The sequence below is a fragment of the Euphorbia lathyris genome, chromosome 1 (assembly GCF_963576675.1).
Source record: "Euphorbia lathyris chromosome 1, ddEupLath1.1, whole genome shotgun sequence".
NCBI lineage: Eukaryota > Viridiplantae > Streptophyta > Magnoliopsida > Malpighiales > Euphorbiaceae > Euphorbia > Euphorbia lathyris.
The window spans coordinates 79,805,511-79,826,373 of NC_088910.1; positions in this window are offsets into that span (position 1 = coordinate 79,805,511).

A 20,863-nucleotide genomic window follows, 5' to 3' on the forward strand; every position below is an offset into this window, starting at 1 on the left:
AGAGATGCCTGTAACAATTGCAACATCATCCAAATAAAATATTATAAAATACCCTTCATCACAAACATTTTTAAAAAGAAAACACTCTAATGATTTGAGTATTCTTCTTATTTTGATCATCCTACACGTCATATAAGATTTTGTTAACCATTTATTTTCATTACTTTAATTCAATTAACACTTTTATATTAATAATACTTATTAACATTATGTTATTGATTAATACTAAAATATTATTGAATAATAATTATTATTTATATAAAATAATAATTATTATTAATTGAATAAATATTAATAATTTTCATTCTATTTAATCAAGTTAAAAAAATTAAAAAATCGCCTTAATAGTATTTGTTGAATAAATTTTGAATGGAAGAAAATGAGATAATATATTAAAAAATATGAATATAAAATAATTATATTTAAAAAAGCTTTTGCATGGACGACATGTGCCTTAAAAGCATGTGAAATACTAACACAAAAGCATCTCCAACTCTCATTTTGCTAATTTGGCGGTTGTTGGCTTTTCCACTGTCGTATCTCCACACCTAAATAGCGTTTGGTTGAATATAGGTAGAAACCAATATTTTATTTTATTTTTTATAAAAAAATTATATTTTGTTTTCAATATTTTTTATAAATTAAATAATGTTAAATGAATATTATTTGGGGTCTTTTTTTATTTATACTTTATAGTTAAATGTTATTTTTTTGAATCAAAAGAACAATGAATTAATGTGTCAAATTATAGCAAAATTGTAACAATGAAACAGAAACAGAACTCGGTAATAAATGTTATTAAAAACTGTAATGTGTACTATATATTATTTATAGTTATAATTTTTATTTTTTGATAAATTAATGTATATTTTGTATAAAATTATAAATGATTAAATTGAACAATGTATTTAAAACCCATATAGCAAAAATAACATCAATTAAAGATAAAATTCAAATTGAAATAACATTAATTAATTAAGATAACACTACAAACACAACTTAAAAACAACAACAATGGTTTGATTCCAAAACAATATGTGCATTCAAAGCATAGGACATATATGCTTTATTATTCATGGCATACAATAAACACACATTCATAAACTCTACTAGCAAGTTTGACTCTCTTAGAGTCAGGAAATATAACATAAGCCCAACGGCCCCTTGACTTAGGAACTCTATTAAGCACATAACAAACATTTAACAAAATTTCTCCCCACTAATGGAAAGCAACACCTGAACTAAGCATAATAGCAACAACAGACTCTACCAATGTCCTATTTGTTCTTTCAGCCTTTGTATTCATATCAGGTGAATATGGTCCAATAAATTCATGTATAATTCTATGTGAATTATAAAAATCAATAAACATGTTAGAACCATATTATGTGCGTCTATCACTATGAGGTCTCTTAATTTTTTTATTGCACTGATTTTCTATTTTAGCAACAAATAACTCAAACATGTCAAGAGCATCACTTTTGTTTTTTTTTTTTGTCAAATATAAAGTAAAACGAGAGCGATCATCAATAAAGATAATAAAATATAGTTTACCATTTCCGATCAATTTTCCACCAAGTTCATAAATATCAGAATGAATTAAATCTAGATGCTTGAATTCCCTAGCCACAGACTATAATGGTCACATTTATCAAATTCATTCAAAGACAAGTTTGGAATTAAGCCTTGGTTACTAATATCTTTAATTATACATTTATTCATATAACAAAGACGAGCATGTTGATCATTAAAATCACACAAAATATAAATAAAAGTGTTAGGCGAATTTCGCAAATGCACAGTTTCGTTTGTAGTAATAAAATATCGATCTCATAGGGAACGTATGATAATTTGATTAGAATTTATTGTCTTGATTACATTCGTCTTCTCAAAGTTTATAGGAAAACGTTAATGGTTTGAAATGGTTTAAATTTATTTCTAATCCTAATTTTGGTTATAGTTAAGATTACAACATGTAGAGATTAAGTTTAGGTTAAAGTAGAATTCGAGACTTGTTTACACAAAGCAAGAAAACAACTTATAACTTTGATAAGATTATTAAGATGTAACAATTTATCGATTAACACATTAATAGGCTTTGAACCGTAGAAATCTCTCTGGATCGGAGCAGATTTCTACCTTAATCGAATTGGTATTTATATCCGATAAGCCTACCTAACGATCACATCTTCCATAAAAACTAATTCTTTTAAGTGTTCAACTAAGTTTCCTTGTAATTATATGAAATATATACGTTTTAATGAAAACACTAGAACCTCACTTCGAAGATAACATCAAGTGACAACAGAAGAATATATTGCATTGAAAAGATATCTTATTAATTAATTATGAATCGAATCAAGTTAACAGAGAAGAAGAAACATGGATAGCATTCATACTAATTTGAGTTCCGGGTTGTCAATCCTTTCCTCAAACTTCGTGGAGTTTGTCAGACTCTGGGACGCTTCAACCGCTAATTCCTCTCGCTGAATCTCGGAATAGAGATGGATCGTCTACTACCAGAATGCAACTTATCTTCGAACCAAACTTGAACTCTAAACGACAACAATAATAACTACATATTGTGTCTTAAACTATTTACACAAACTTGTAACTTTATAACAAGTTTGTGTACCAAAACTATAAACTAGAACAACCAATATAACAACATTGAAATAATCAATATTGAATCAACATTGAATTCTGAACTTCTTCTTCTATTTATAATATTCCAAGAGGTGTGTTTGAAGGGACGTGTTTGTTGGTGAAGAGATGCGTCCGTTGGTGAAGCGTCGCCTCTAAATAGATAAACGGATGCGTCGTTTGGAAATTAACACATGTAAAATGTGTTCTAAAGTTGCTGCTGTTGCTACCGAGATTCTAAAATCTCAGTCGTGACATGGGGTGTAGGAGACTTTGCTGACGAAAGTGTGTTTTTGTGCCCGAGGGACGCGTGTCGCGATCGAGATATGGGAATCTCGATCGTGACACGGGTGTTTATTGTTGAAACACCTTTCCACATAATTTTGATTTGACAAAATTGTTTAAGTATAATTGAAATACATATTCTAAACACACTAAGTTTAAATGCTTTGATTTATTATACTAATGTGTTTGTTCAATGTTGAGTTAAAACTGTTTATAAGACACAAGAATTAAAAAGCCCAAGCCCAATACAAGTGTTAAAGCCCAAGTCAAACAACTCAGTACAACTCGGCCCGCGTTTGTTAAAACGATGTCGCTTTGGACAAAACGCAACTCAGCAAGAGAAGGATCTAGAAGACCTTCGGGAACAACTTCAAGATGAAGCTGCTGAGTAGTCTCGACAAAGCGTACAAGACAGCAGCTAGCAAATAAAAACTTCCAGACAAAGTATTTCTACTTTGGGTAAAGTTCAGACGACACAGTATGTTGTCCAGTTGACTTTACCATAAAAGGAGAGACAGTCTGCTGAGCTGTCCGAGGACAGAAGATACACAATTCTGATTGGCCGAGAGCTCTGAGCAAGTCAGGATGACAACGACAGGAAGCCGTTTTCCCTCCAACGGTTATTTCGAAATTCGAAATGACCGATGCCCAGACGTCTCTATAAATAGTGCCATCAGAAGCTTCATTCTCTACAGAACTTGATCAAGCCATTACACTGACCAAATTTCTACACAAGTTCTGCAAGCAAAGAAGCAAAGCAAATCTTACACTACAATTCATACATTTGTGTAAAAGTTTAGAGTGATTATTTCAATCGTCTAAAGTGTCTTAGCAAATCTTTATATAGGACAAAACACTTATCATTTCTAGAGATTAGAAAGGAGAGGCTGAGTACTCGGTTATAGTACTCAGCGAGAGATTAGGACTGAGTAGAGGTATAGAGGAAGGTACTTTTGTTATACTCAGTTGCTAAGTTTGTAAAAGGTTTGAGGCTCTACCTTTAAAGAGCTCAGTAGAGGATTCGAAATCTCGAAATGTGTTCCGGGGACAGGACGTAGGGTTAGAAGAAGCCGAACCTGGATAAATCTGCTGAGTGAAGTATTACTTACCTTTAACTCCTTATTTATATTGCTTGCTTAAAATAACCAAAAACTGACCAAGTAAAGAGGTCAAGTTGAGTTGTGCGCGTTAAACGTCTGAGCTCAGGAATAGACTCTAAGTGCTATCTCCTGACTCAAGCTAAGAAACTGACCTAGTCACCAGTTGACTAAGCCAGTATCTTGCTGTTTACTCAGCGCCGCTGTTAAAACCTTTTTCCTTAGAAAAAGAAGTCTGCCCTAATTGCGAAAAATTTTAAATAGTTCCTAACCCCCCCTTGGAACTATACTTGCAACCTTACAAGGGACCAACAAGTGGTATCAGAGCTTAAAAGCTCACTGTAAAAGGTCTAACAACCTTGAGCTGATCCCTACCATGGGCGAAAATAGCACTCGGTTTCTCCCTGGAAACCAAACAACTCAGATACTGCCTGAGGGGCTGTCCATTACTAGGCCTCCCCTATTCTTCGGGTCAAACTATACCTTCTGGAAGAATAGGATGAAAAATTTCATTCAGGCTACAAACATGAGTGCCTGGCTATCTATAGTCCAAGGCCCATTTGTACCTGTCGAAGTTGTGGCTGGCCAAACAGTTGTAAAAGCTGAGGCCAAATGGACAGAGGATGATCTTAAGAAGCTCCAAAACTATGCTTCGGCTATCAATATGCTTTACTGTGCGCTCGATGCTGCAGAATATAACAAAATCTCAGGTTGTGAGTCGGCACAAGAGATCTGGAGAAAGCTGGAAGTCACCTACGAGGGAACAAATAAAGTAAAGGAGTCCAAGGTGAATCAGCAGATGAGACTGTACGAGCTGTTCGAGATGAACAATGATGAGGGCATTTCAGACATGAATGCAAGGTTCACCAACATCAATAATGAGCTCAAGAGACTTGGAAAAATCTTCACTGAGGAAGAACAAGTCAAAAAGATACTCAGGAGTCTTCCTAAAGATTGGCAAGCAAAGAAGACAGCAGTTGAAGAAGCTCAGGATTTAACCACCTATAAATATGAAGAATTCATCGGTTCATTGCTGACCCATGAGATATCCATGAAGAACTTCGAGGTGAAGGAAAAATCTGAAGACAAGAAGCAGAAATCCCTTGTCATGAGAGCTGACTCCACTGACGGGAGCTCAACTGATGATGAGGAGATGGCTATGTTCACAAGGAAGATGAAAAGGCTATTCAGGAAAAATGACAAATACTCTAAGAAGCCTTACAGAAAGTTTGATAAGTATAAAACTGACTCAAGCGACAGCAAATACAAAAAGGACAGCTCAAAGCCCATTACATGCTTTGAGTACCATCAAACTGGCCATATTAAGTCAAGCTACCCCACACTGAGGAAAGACAAGAAGAGCGGGAAGAAGGCAATGCCGTCCATAGTAGTAAGCTTCACCGCCCCCTTGCTCAGGATCTTCTTCACGAAGAACGGTCCTTCCCAGTTTGGCCTAAACTTGCCTCTAGGGTTAGTGTGCGTCATTCGGATCTGTTTCAGCACCATATCCCCTTCTTTGATAGGGCTGGCCTTGACCTTTTTGTTGAAGGCCCGGGCCATCCTTCTTTGATATAACTGCACATGGTAAAGAGCCTCCATCCTTTTCTCATCCACCAACGCCAACTGTTCATATCGCTTCTTCACCCATTCCGTCTCGGGAATCTTTGCTTCTACTGCGATTCTCAACGATCGCTTTTCAACCTCAATTGGGAGAACGGCCTCTGCCCCATATACCAAAGAGAACGATGTTGCCCCAGTAGACGTTCTAACCATCGTGCGATAAGCGAGCGGAAGTTGCTCGCTCCAATTCCGATGCGACTCCACTGTCTTTACGAGAATCCTCTTAAGGTTCTTATTTGCGGCTTCTACTGCGCCATTAGCTTGCGGACGATACGGAGAAGACCTATGATGTTCAATACCGTATTCTCGGAAGAGACTTCTCACTTCCCCTTGAAACTGGACCCCATTATCTATGATTATGTGATAAGGCACTCCGAATCTAGTGATTAAGTGTTTTTCGATGAACTTCCTCATCTGCTTGGACCCCAACTTGCCGAACGACTCTGCCTCTACCCACTTGGTGAAGTAATCAATGGGAACTGCGATGAATTTGTGTCCATTTGACGCGTTAGGTCTCACCTCGCCGATGATGTCAATGCCCCAAGCTGCAAACGGCCAAATGGGTGCTAACACGTGCAGTTCCATAGCTGGTAAATGATTATAATCTCCGTGGATTTGACAATCATGGCATTTCTTCGCATATTCGTTACAATCTCTTTCCATGGTGAGCCAATAGAAGCCTTGCCTTATGATTTTCTTTGCCAATACCGCCCCTCCCATATGGGCCCCACAAATTCCCGAGTGTACCGACTCCATTGCCTCGCGGGCTTCTCCCGCATCCAAGCACCTCAGTTGTAACCCATCGGTGCGTATGCTCAAGGCATATGACGGGTGATGAAACTCAGTTCATCACGTTTGAGCGTAAACGAGGAGGGAGCGTAAGTTTTGGAGACAACAAGAAGGGTAAGATAGTAGGGTCAGGAACCATCGGAGGTAATCCTACTATTGAATCTGTCTCCCTAGTCAGCGGACTCAAATATAACTTACTCAGCGTAGCTCAGCTATGTGACAATGGGAGAAAAGTTATATTTGATGCTACTGGATGTAAAATATACGAGGGTAAAACAAATGAGTTAATATTAATTGCCCCTCGAATAGATAATGTCTTTATGCTAGACTTAGAGAAAAAGTTTTTAAAAACTGTGTGCTTAGTATCAAAGGAAGAGAATTCCTGGCTATGGCACAGGAGACTTGGTCATGTAAGCATGGACCTCCTGGCCAAACTAGCAAGAAAGAAATTGGTTGAGGGACTGCTTGAACTTAAATTTGAAAAAGATCAATTATGCCACGCTTGCCAAGCTGGAAAACAAACCAAACAATCTTTTCATAGCAAAAATATTGTCTCAACTAAACGTCTGTTAGAGTTACTACACTTGGATCTCTTCGGTCTAGTCCAGCCGTTGAGTCTGGGTGGAAGAAGATTTTCCTTGGTCATTGTAGATGACTTCTCTCGGTATACTGGGTCATCTTGCTGACCAGCAAGGATGAAACCTTTAAGACATTTTCAAATTTGGTTAGAAAAATTGAAAATGAAAAAGACCTAAAATTAGCTCACATCCGTAGCGATAATGGTGGAGAATTCAAAAACCAAAAATTTGTTGAATTCTGTGAAGCCAGCGACATTGACCACAATTTTTCTGCTCCTAGAACACCTCAGCAAAATGGGGTTGTAGAAAGGAAGAACAGAACTCTGGTTGAAATAGCCAGGACAATGCTGGATGAGCATAGGCTTCCAAAGTATTTTTGGAGAGAGGCTGTTAACACAGCGTGCTATATTCTTAATAGGGCTCTAGTTAGACCTATACTCAAGAAAACCCCCTATGAACTTTGGAAAGGACGAAAGCCCAATATTGGATACTTTCGTGCCTTTGGCTGTAGATGTTTTATTTTAAATACCAAAGATAGCTTAGCAAAGTTTGATTCAAAAGCTGATGAGGCTATCTTTTTGGGCTACTCAACAAACAGCAAAGCATACAGAGTTTTTCATAAGCGAACTCAAGTTTTTGAAGAGTCAGTACATGTAGAGTTCGACGAAACTAACCCTGCAGGTAGATACCAGCCGCTGACCGAAGATGATCCACACTCAGTAACCACTGCTGACCAAGAACCAGCTACTGAGTCATTCACGAAAAGGCTGACCAAGAGTAAGAGTGAACCTAAGATTACTTTTACTGACCCATCTACTTCTGCAGAGATTGTTGAAACACAGACAGCACAAGACATGAATCTACCTAAAGAGATAAGGATCCCAAGAGGGCACTCAGAGAGTGCGATCCTTGATTCTGCTGGGAATACCCTGATGACGAGGAATCAACTCAGGAAGTACCTCAGCAATGTTGCTTTCGTCTCAATTCAAGAACTGAAGAATTTCGCTGAAGCTGAGTACGATGAATTCTGGATGAACGCAATGCAAGAGGAGCTCGATCAATTCAGAAGAAACGATGTATGGGAGCTAGTGCCTCATCCAAAAAGTCAAAAGACCATTGGAACAAGATGGGTCTTCAGGAACAAGATGGATGAACAAGGGAATGTAGTCAGGAACAAAGCAAGGGTTGTAGCTCAGGGCTACAGTCAGCAAGAAGGTATTGACTACGGTGAGACCTTTTCCCCAGTGGCAAGGCTAGAGGCAATTAGAATTTTATGTGCATATGCATCTTACATGAATTTTAAATTATTCCAAATGGATGTCAAAAGTGCATTTCTTAATGGAGTTATAAATGAGGAGGTTTATGTTAATCAACCTCCAGGTTTTGAGGACCCTAAATTCCCTAACCACGTTTATAAACTCAAAAAGGCTCTGTACGGCCTCAAACAAGCACCACGTGCTTGGTATGAGAGGCTGACCAGTTTCCTACTGACTAGAAATTACATCAGGGGAAAAGCTGATACAACCTTATTCATTAAGAGAAAGGGTAAAGATACCCTGCTGGCCCAAATTTATGTTGATGATATAATATTTGGTGCAACTAACGAATCAATATGCAAGGAGTTTAGCAAACAAATGCAGACTGAGTTTGAAATGTCCATGATGGGAGAACTCAACTTCTTCCTCGGTCTTCAAATTAAACAAGGAAAGAATGGCATCTTCATCAGTCAAGCCAAATATGCCAATGAGATATTGAAGAAATATGATCTTGAAAATTGCAAGCCAATATCCACTCCTATGGGCACTGACACTGTCCTCTGCGCTGACGAGAATGGTAAGTCAGTAGACAGCAAATTATATCGAGGTATGATAGGCTCTCTACTTTACTTAACAGCCAGTAGACTGGACATTCAGTTTTCAGTATGCTACTGTGCTAGATATCAATCTAACCCTAAGGAATCTCATTACATTGCTGTAAAAAGAATCCTTAGATATTTGCAAAGCTCAGTGAACGCAGGTTTATGGTATCCAAATACTCATGATTTTACACTCATCGGATACACTGACGCTGACTATGGACGGGATAAGCTGGAACGTAAAAGCACCTCTGGAGGATGTCACTTCTTGGGAAGCTGTCTTGTATCATGGTTCAGCAAAAAGCAGGCGTCAGTAGCCTTGTCTACCACTGAAGCTGAGTACATTGCTGCTGGTCATTGTGTTGCTCAAGTCCTATGGATCAAGCAACAGCTTGAAGACTATGGTGTTCAAACAAAGACAATTGAAGTCAAATGTGACAACAAAAGTGCAATTGATCTTTCAAAGAACCCAATTCAACACAGCAGAATGAAGCATGTCAGCATCAGACATCACTTCATTAGAGACCATGTACTCAAAGGTGAGATCAAGCTGACCTTTGTCCCAACGGACGAACAGCTTGCGGATATCTTCATGAAGCCACTGGCTCGTGAGCAGTTCAGCATACTCAGAGAAGCTATCGGTATGTTTAATCCTCTTCAGTAAATTCCTGTACTAAATGAATATGCATGCTGAGTGAATTATTATGCTGAATGATTGGTTTTGCTGAGTAACTCAGAAATTAATTAAACAGCAAATACTGAGTAAACTTGCACACTGAGTAAGTTAGTTTAAACTTAAACTTAGAAATCATCCCTTTATGCAGTACTGACCACTCAGAATATCAAACGATTAGTATTCTAAACGCTGAGTGTTAGATCCGTTAGAATAAATGCAATAGCACGCGTATAGCCCTAGGATGACGTATACGCCGTATGTGTCATAAATGCCAGGATCTTTGTCGGTTCAAAATCCCAAGGCAAAACTAACACATGGATTCGATTAAATCCACACCACACATCACCTCTATAAATAATGGGTATTTCCCCATTTTTATTCTTTACGCTTATCGAACTCTCAAGCAAAGAAATTCCTTCTCTCTAAAAAATCCATCTAAGCTTTCCCATCCTAAACTATGACTAAGGTCTCCTCCAACAGCTCCGGTGCCGGCCACCAAAAGTCCAGCTCCGATGAACCTACAGGGAATCCTCCGACACCCAGCAACGAAAAAGCTGGTCATGAAAAGCCTGTAAAGGTCAGGACATACTCAAAGGTTTTTGAAAATGTCCGTGAATGGAAAGTTGAACCCTCAAGATGGGTATAAAAAAACTTCGTACAAAACGAACAACCCTTCTGCGAGTGGATTTCACAAAACGGCTGGACAGAGCTGTTTTCGGTTAGGGATGAAACCTATCCTGACCTGGTAAGGGAGTTTTACCACAACCTCCGCGTTGCAAATGACAACACTGACTATCTGTGCACAGTGGTTAAAGATAAAACCATCTTCATCAACCCTCTCTACTTAGAAAATCTTCTCAAATTAAAAACTGAGGGAGCAAGGCTGAGAAGATCTGGAGATCAGGATGGCACTGGGTATGAACAAAACTTCTGCAAACCTGAGGGCCACTCAGGAGAAGTCTCAGCTTCATCTATGGGTCAGCACCAGAAGATGGCTCATTACTTGCTGACCTACTTCATCTACCCAAAGATCAACTGCACTACATCAGCAACTAACTTCGAGCAATGCTTTATATGGCATATGCTGACGTACACTCCCATCAATATACCAGTCTTTCTTATTGCTGGTTTCCTTCGAAGTACTGGCACGCTGAGGCTAGGATCAATCATCACAAGAATCCTCATCGACCATAAAGTTGACCTCGAAGGTGAGGACAAGACTCGAGGAACTGAGATCACAGCTGCCTCGCTGAGAGCATTAAAGTTTGGACAACCTTTGAAGAAAGGTAAAGCTGCTGCTGCTGCTGGACAAGCTGAGGGAACTGCTCAGCCAAAGAAAGGGCGAAGGACTAAGGCCCCAGCTTCCCGCAAAAGGAAAACTGCTGAGACTCCTTCCAAAAATATTGAGTCTCCAGCAAAAAGACAGAAGTCAGCTGAAAAACGAAGCAGGCAAGGTGAGCCTGGAACTGAGGAAACTGCTGAGCATCCTCAGAAGAAGCAGAAACCTTCTACACTGACTCCCCTCAATGCCATACCTACTGACTTTATTGTACCGGGTGACTCTCACTTCACCCAATGTCAAGGTACCATAACTGAGTCTGAAGAACATGAGGTACAACTGGATGACCACTTTATCTCACAAGTTGAGGAAGAACTTGATGGTGACAGTACAGAGGAAGAAGAAGAAGAAGAGGCCAGCGGTCAGGATGACGCTGAGGACTCTGAAGAGACAGCAAGTGAACATGAAACTGAGCAGGCCAATGCTGGGTTTGCTGCTGGAGATGAGCAAGTACTTGATCAACACAATGTTGATCCAGTCCAAGAACAAGCTAACCAGCCTCATGATGAGCAACACGAATCTTCTCCTTCTCACTCAGGAGATGCTACTCAAACTGTCACTCCACCTCGTAGAAGAAGAAAGTTGGTTAAGGCCAGTGAGAAGCCTGTCAGTGAAGATTTTGTGCCCCCACCAACTCTTCCTGACTTTGTCATTTCTAAGACAACCAAGGACCCATCCTCAGTAAAGCTTAAATTTTTCAAACGCGAACCAACCTCTACTGTATTGGCGCCATTAGAAAAGCAAACCTCTGTTTCTTCTCAACAGGAACATGCCGACCAAAATGCTTCCGCCACCTCAACCAGTCAGGTTGAGCCGATTACTGTTCATGCCATTTCTTCAAGCATGGTGCTGACTCCACACACTTCTGCCGTCAGCACAGACAGTATTCGGATTACCACTTCTCCAACTCAACTCTCTGCCAATCAATCAACTATACCTAAAACTCAAGTGCAGATTGAGAATTCTATTCCAGTCACTGACCAGGTAACTCCTTTCACTCCTCTTCCTTCCGGTCACACTAATGTCCCTGAAGGCTCTCAAAGCTATGTGAATGCCACTGAGTCCGGCAAAAAGCTCATTGACTCAGTTCAAGCGTTGATCAGAGACCTTCAACATTCCACTCCTCCTGCTGCTGGGTCTTCATCTATTGAGACTACTCAGCTCGCCCAGGTCACTCAGCTTCTCAACGAAGTTAAGGGACTCAAAGACTTGCTGAACGTCATCATATCTTTTCAAGCACAGCAAACTAAGCAGGATTCAATAGCCAAGCTGGTTGAGATCCAGCTGACAACCGTGCAACACTTGAAATCTTTACAACAACAAGTTCAGAAATTGTCAGCTGTAAACACCGACTATGCCACCTCATCTAAAGTAAAAATGCTTTTTGCTCAGCTTCACACCGAGCAACTTAAGACAAATGAGCAAATGGTCTCTTACAATCAGTGCTCCATAGAGCAAATAGGTGAGGCTATTCGCTTGCTTAATCTGAATAAGCAAGAGATGGATACTGACGTAATGAAACAGAATGAGATGCAGTCTATCATGCAACAAACCTTCAACCACATTCGTCATAACAATATTCAACGTCAGTATTACGACACAGCCCTTTTAAAGACCTTTCACCAAATCTTTGCTGGTCTTACTGAAGCTCTCATCTGGCAAGGCAAAGCTCAAGCGTTTAGCGTCAATATGCTCAGTGCTGCTGACCTTAACATACCCGCAGAGGTATCAACTGATGGAGTTGCAATCTTTGATGGCGTCAATGAAAGCGCTGACAAACTTAAGGAGCTATCTAAAGAACTGACTCGAGCTGTCTTAACTGATGCTTTCAAACTTCCTCCTCCTGATGCTGACAAAACGGGGGAGAAAGATAGAACAGCTAGAGCTCAGCATGAGCGAAGTCAGTCTCAACACAAGAAAAAGAAATAGATAGGCTAGCTCAGTATAGACTAAGTCAGATGTAATCTATATGCCTTATCTATTAGTTTTGTTGTGTAACCACTGACTACTATCAATATATCATATCTGCATCTTTAATTCCTATTCCTGAGTTATGATATATGTTAATATATGTTACTGTGTACTGAGTCATTACGTATCTTCAATTAAATCAGCTATGTTTTATACTTATAAATCTTATTGACTGAATCAAATGCTGATAACATGTTTGACATTGACTTATGTGCTTATAAAACATTGTCTGTTAAGAACTCACTGAACAACAAATTACTCAGCGCACTCTATATGATTATACCTTCCGCTTAATACTGAGTAAATAGAATATGTTTAATAAGCTGACCTATATCTGAAAAACTGACCTTAGACTTACTCGAATTAAACCTTTAAATGTTTAGAGTAAAACTAAGTCAGTAGCTCAACCCTCACGGGGGAGTTTGCTAAGTTGAAATAGGTCAACTATCATGGGGGAGCTCAATACTGAGTTCTTCGCTGAATAGTTTTGCCAACATCAAAATGGGGGAGTTTGTTGAAACACCTTTCCACATAATTTTGATTTGACAAAATTGTTTAAGTATAATTGAAATACATATTCTAAACACACTAAGTTTAAATGCTTTGATTTATTATACTAATGTGTTTGTTCAATGTTGAGTTAAAACTGTTTATAAGACACAAGAATTAAAAGGCCCAAGCCCAATACAAGTGTTAAAGCCCAAGTCAAACAACTCAGTACAACTCGGCCCGTGTTTGTTAAAACGATGTCGCTTTGGACAAAACGCAACTCAGCAAGAGAAGGATCTAGAAGACCTTCGGGAACAACTTCAAGATGAAGCTGCTGAGTAGTCTCGACAAAGCGTACAAGACAACAGCTGGCAAATAAAAACTTTCATACAAAGTATTTCTACTTTGGGTAAAGTTCAGACGACACAGTATACTGTCCAGTTGACTTTACCATAAAAGGAGAGACAGTCTGCTGAGCTGACTGAGGACAGAAGATAGACAATTCTGATTGGCCGAGAGCTCTGAGCAAGTCAGGATGACAACGACAGGAAGCCGTTTCCCTCCAACGGTTATTTCGAAATTCAAAATGACCGATGCCCAGACGTCTCTATAAATAGTGCCATCAGAAGCTTCATTCTCTACAGAACTTGATCAAGCCATTACGCTGACCAAATTTCTACACAAGTTCTGCAAGCAAAGAAGCAAAGCAAATCTTACACTACAATTCATACATTTGTGTAAAAGTCTAGAGTGATTATTTCAATCGTCTAAAGTGTCTTAGCAAATCTTTTATAGGACAAAACACTTATCATTTCTAGAGATTAGAAAGGAGAGGCTGAGTACTCGATTATAGTACTCAGCGAGAGATTAGGACTGAGTAGAGGTATAGAGGAAGGTACTCTTGTTATACTCAGTTGCTAAGTTTGTAAAAGGTTTGAGGCTCTACCTTTAAAGAGCTCAGTAGATGATTCGAAATCTCGGAACGTGTTCCGGGGACAGGACGTAGGCTTAGAAGAAGCCGAACCTGGATAAATCTGCTGAGTGAAGTATTTCTTACCTTTAACTCCTTATTTATATTGCTTGCTTAAAATAACCAAAAACTGACCAAGTAAAGAGGTCAAGTTGAGTTGTGCGCGTTAAACGTCTGAGCTCAGGAATAGACTCTAAGTGCTATCTCCTGACTCAAGCTAAGAAACTGACCTAGTCACCAGTTGACTAAGCCAGTATCTTGCTGTTTACTCAGCGCCGCTGTTAAAACCTTTTTCCTTAGAAAAAGAAGTCTGCCCTAATTGCGAAAAAGTTTAAATAGTTCCTAACCCCCCCATTGGAACTATACTTGCAACCTTATAAGGGACCAACATTTATTCCCGGTTCTCGACTGTTTCCCATCTCTTCGTATCGGTCTTCTGAATTACGCATACTTTTAGCTCAAAAATGTGATTTTCCGTTCGTTTTAGCTCCTATTTGGATTTTACCAAATAATTGAGTGCCTTGCATAATAAAAACAAATATAGACGTAAAAGTATTCTGAATGAATATAATTAACATGATTTTCATACAAAACTAACGTAAATATTAATGATATTTTAGGTATATTTTGGGCTTAACAAAAAGCATTCACTTCATTAATTTCAATACGAAGCTTAAACATCCCACCAGATGCATATCCTTTTTCCTAATAACATTCCATTTTCGATCCAAGAAAATAAATCTGCTCTTATAGTCTGAGTAAATCTCCCCTTATTAAGAAGATGGATCGAAACAAGATTTTTCCTCATTTTTGGAGTGTGCATAAAATTCTTCAGAGTCAATATTTTCTAGAGGTGAAGTTCAATTCCACATTATCAGTTCCATCAATAATAGTGGTGTCGGAATCACCCAACAATACTTTCTTATCCTCGGCCATAGTTGTATATCTCTTAAACATATTTTGATCATAGCAAACATGGAGAGAGATACCGGTGTCCACCCACCATCCATTTGATCCACCAATACGGTTGATCTCAGTAATCATTTCTAATAAAGGTAGTTCTTCAGTGAAGTTAACACTAGGAGTAGTGTTTGGCGTGTTCATGCATTTGCATGCCATATAACCTGGTTTCTCATATTTAAAGTAGAGAAATGTAGTGTCATTCTTAAGTGGCTGCTGTTGAAGTCTATTTTGATTCCTTTGATGGTTCTAATTCTCATTATTTTGAATGTTGCATTTCTAGTTCTGTTTGTTGTTTTGATTCTTACAAATTTTCCAATTAGGTCTCAAAATAGTAGTGGTTCTCTTGGTGTTGTTAGAGACAACAAGCACCTCTTTTTTTTTCCATTTTCGAGCTTCCTCCTTAATACGGAGATAGGTGATCAAATTTTCTAGCAAAAATTCCTTAATTTTGTGCTTGAGAACATTTTTAAAATACTTCCAAGAAGGAAGTAGTTTGTTAATAATAACACCAACTGGAAATTGTTCATTAAGATGCACACCTTCTGAGATAATCTCGTAAGCAATTTTCTAGAGTTCATGTGATTAAGTCTCCACATATTTGTCATCAGTCATCTAGAACTTGAGGTAGCAACCCACCGCATACTTCTTCATTACAGCCTCATCTGTATCATATTTCTTTTGCAAAGCATCCCAAATGTCCTTAGGAAGTTTCTGCTCAGCATTGTAGTAATCATATAAGTCATATGCCAAGCTATTAATGATGTGATTTTTGCAGAGAAAATCAGCCTCTGCTCATTTTTTCTGCAACATGCTTTTCTACCTCATTAGCAATTTCGAGAATAGCAGGCTTTTTAGAGGTAAGAACAGATGCAACATGCTTTATGGTGAGGTAGAAAAACATCTTCTATTTCCATCACCGAAATTGAGCCCCTTAAGCCAAAATGTTTGTTTATTTCAATCACCCCATTGGTTTGTTCGGTAGCCATTAAAGCAAAGAACGTCTTAAAATTGTAATTGCACAATAATGGAAGAGAATGGAATTACTGAACAAAAGTATCTAGGATGAATCGTGGACATATTTGCGTTCTTTAAGAAGTTCTCGGTTCTACCTCTAAAGTGTGACAGCAGTCTAGAACTTGGTCACCTCTAGGATGAAACAACTCAGTCAAGAATTCGATTCTGAATTGCACAATACAGAATCTTTCTAAATACACTCAAGAAGAAACTAGTACTCAATTTCGTATTTTGAAGAAAGAGTAAAAATTTCGATGTAGAAGATGAATAATAGACTTAAAAAACTGTTGTTCTGTAGGAAAAAATTGTTGAGTTTTTTTTCGAAAATCAAATGTGATGAACTAGTCAATGGGAGAAAAGTAAGGAGCAAAATCAGGGAAGGTTACAACATTTTTATGAAACATGATTGTGATCAGAGACCAATTCAATTTGATAAAAAAAAAACTTAATTAAATAATTAAATTTTTAAACAAATAAATTAGTTAATTAAATGGTTAAGGTGCAAAAATAGTCATAACGTTTATAGGTAGAAGCAATTTTACCCCTAAAGTTGGCAAGTTGAGTCAATTTCAGAAGTATTATAAAACATATATGTTTTTTTCCTTATTCTGCACAAAATCCCTTAATTAAATGAAAATTTTCTTCGAAAACTTCAAGTGTCATGTAGGTTCTTACTTTGCACAAAACGCAGATGCCCCGTGGGGCACATCCAAACATGTGAAACACCTTAATATAAACACTCGCATAAGTTATAAGTTTCCTATGTGGGACTTTTAACACTTTATATATCTCTTCGGGACTTAAGAAAGACTCGAAATAAAAACTCACACTTGCGCCTAGCCCAACATTTTCACATTGATGATATTCTTGAAATCTTCTCCTCTTTCGGTGCTTCAACTTCTTCTTCCTCCATCGTTGTCAACATCCACCACCGCCACATTTCTGCTCCTGAAAATTCTTCAGCAGTTGGTCAATGTTATCCCTCCTCGGATCCCTTGAATCCCGCTCTCTCCACCGATTTCACCGGTTATCTACAAGTGTTTGATTTGAGAGATAATTGAAAGCACACTAAATTCGAGAGATAGTCTTAAAACGTAATGAAATTCAAATCTTTATATCTTGAAAGAAGCATAATTTTGTTCAGAGATAGGATCTCAAAAATAATTAGGAGTCTACAATTCGAAAGGACAATTGATTGACTGTTATGATTTTGTTGAATAGCAGATCGATTTTTAGTCACGAAGAAGGTTTATGATAATCAATCCGCTAAAGACATAAAAGAATTTTATTATCAAAGTCGGAAAAAATTATGCACATAAAAGTACCACCGGTGATTCGTGATTTGAACTCTATTTGCAATTTCTCTCCGATTTTATTTTTCTCCTTGTTAGCCATATTTTTGGAAAACAATTAATTTCAATCTTGATTTGTCAGTGTTTTGTGAGCGTGTCATGGAAGCTGATTCTCAAATTGATTTTATGAGTTTTGTGATTTCTGAATTTTGAAACAAATGATTAGACGAACGATTCAATGACCGAAAAGATTTTTCTTGGATTCCTAGTTTCACTACACAAAACTTTACTAGTTCAAGCGATTACGACTAAATTAAATCAACTCAAGGAATTGAATTTTTTGTTTTGTTTTATTGGTGTTGGGAGTTTGATTAAGTGAATGAAAAAACGAAATGTCCAAAAAATGTAATCGAAATTCAACAAATTATACACCGAAAATTGTAATTGAAATTGAATCAAATTTGAAAGTTAAATGAATTGATGCTTAGAAATAACCCCGAACTTTAAAAGCTTGATGATTTCCTGTGAAGATGCTGGAAATCTTGAATTGAGCCTTGAAGTTGTCAAATTGGAACTTTGTGAAGATGCTGGAAATCTTGAATTGAACCTTGAATTTGTCAAATTGGAACTTTGAAAATAGAAGTGCAATAAAGTTTGGAGTATTTATGGAAAACGCTTGGAGAATAAAGAAGCAAGTGATTTAGAAATTAAACTAAGAAAGAGAAGTGTAATAAGCTTAGGGTTCGTTTGGTGTGCGGAATAGAGGGGAAATAGAATAGCTATTCCTAAAAAAATAGTTATTTCAATATTTGGTTCAACTTTTTTTTATGGAATATTTATTCCATTGAATCTCTGTTCCTTGTTTTCATGGAATAACTATTCTTCAATTTATCCAAGGAATAGCCTATTTTTAATATTGTAATTTTGTAATTTACAAAATTACTTTCCATTAAATCCTCAATTTTCTCTCTAGTCAATTTTTCAAATCCTATAAATTTTAGCAAATCCATAATTTATATCATAAAAAAACGTGAAAAATGAAAAAATGAGAAAACCCTTAAAAAATGTAAAAATACGAAAAATATGAAACACGAACAATGTGAATGACGTGAAAACGTTACAACCACAAGAATATGCAAAAAAAAAAATGCAAAACATGAAAACGCGAAAAACAACAAAAAAGAAGAAGCAAACACACGAAAAAACACAAAACATGAATAACGAGAAAAAGTGACAAAACACGAAATATACAAAAACGTGAAAAATGTTAAAACACAAAAACGCAAACAAAACACGAAAATATGAAAAAATACGAAAAACGTGAAAAAATGTGAATAACACGAAAAGGTAACAAAATACGAAAAATACAAAAACACGAGAAAGGGAAAACCCGAAAAACTAAATCGTGAAAACACGAAAAAAAATAAAAAAAATGAAAAAACAAAAAAAAATACAATAATGTGAATAACATGAAAATGTGACAAAACGCGAAAAATACGAAAGTATGAACAAACACGAAAAACGTAAAAAATGCAAAAAACATGAAAAAACGTTATAAACGCATTTTTCACATATTCGTGTTTTTAACGCTTTTTCATGTTTTCGTGTTTTTCGCTTTTTTCACGTTTTTCGCTTTTTATCACATTTTCGTGTTTTACACTCTTTTCATGTTTTTATGTTTTTAAATATTTTTTTACTTTTCATGATTTTCAAAATTTTCACTTTTTGTGTTTTCACGTTTTCGTGTTTTTAACAAATTTTCACGTTTTTTTTTTTGTGTTTTTCACATTTTCTGTTTTCCATAATTTTTCAGGTTTTCGTATTTTTTACATTTTCGTGTTTTCCACATCTTTTCACGTTTTTTTATGTTGTTTGTGTTTTCTTATATTTTTGTGTTTTTACAATTTTTCCGTTTTTCATGTTTTTATTTGTGTTTTGTTTTTAATGTTTTTTCTATTTATCGTCTTTTTTTCGTCTTTCATGTTTCCCATTTTTCTATTTATATATATATATATAAAGAAGCAAGAAGGTTGAAAAAGATTTTGATTTTCGGATTTTGTTACGTTGTTGTGTCGTGTTTCTTCGATGCAAGATCAGAGCCTTTTATAGTTGTTGTTGGTAGAATCTTTTAGAAGCAGTCTTCCACTACTTTAACTATGATTTTTTATTGCATGTTCTCCATTTCTCAGGGAAACATGATTTGAAGTTGGCTGTAGCTGTTGAAAAAAAACAGCAAGTAGACATGTTTTTCTTGTTGCTGAGACAAATTCGTTGGAAACATGTTCTTCCACCACTTCAATTTTGTTGAGATTTTTATGGTATGTTCTCTGTATTTTTGAAGAACCATGATTCTACATTAGGATTTGGTTTGGAGTTAGTTAATGTTGTTGAAAAAAATTAATTTCTCAGCATACATGTTTTTGACAGCCTTCTGTACAATTGTCAATAAAATGCTTGCATCTCCTATAATATTACTCCATTTTGGCTTCATAATCCATGTGCCCATGAGAATTTAAAGGCCCAAGATTTCATCATAAACCATGAGGAAATGCTGGAAAATAGGTCTTCTAAATTGACTTCTACATATCCCCAACTGTTAAAAAATGTTGATTTATCTTTATGATTTTTAGGGATAATACGTTATTTGTTAATAAAAAAAAAATACTCAATTTGAAAAATATTTGTAGATAATGAATATTTGAATGAAAAAGGAATCCAACTTATTACTATTCTTGAATTACTTATTTTATTTTTCTTTTTATATTTTTTATATTTAAAAAAAAATTATGACCCAACAACACTACTCTTCTTATTATTCACCTTTTCCATGTTCTTTTCTTTTTATAGAATAAAGTATATACATGGCCACTTAATTTTGTCCTTTCTAACATTGTAACCAGTTAAGTTCAAAACTTAACATAAAATTATTCAATTATAGAGTTACTCGACCTTAACCGTTGTAATCTTCAATTATAGAGTTAACTGAATGAATATTCTAAACAACTCTAGTATAGAGAGAGACAGAGAGTTATTATTAAGAGAGAACTTTGAAAATTATAATTTGAAATTTTCAAAATTATAATTCCATGATAAGTGTTGTTCAAAATAACTTGAATTCTTAAATTATTTCGTTTTAAGGTCATTTTCTTTTATAAATGGTCATAATGTTAAGTTTTAAAATTGAATGATCATAAACATAAAATAAAATTGAGCAACAAGTGTAATTTATCCTTTTTTCTGGATTCTCCTTATTTTTCTTAATTTGTTGTCATTCATAGATAA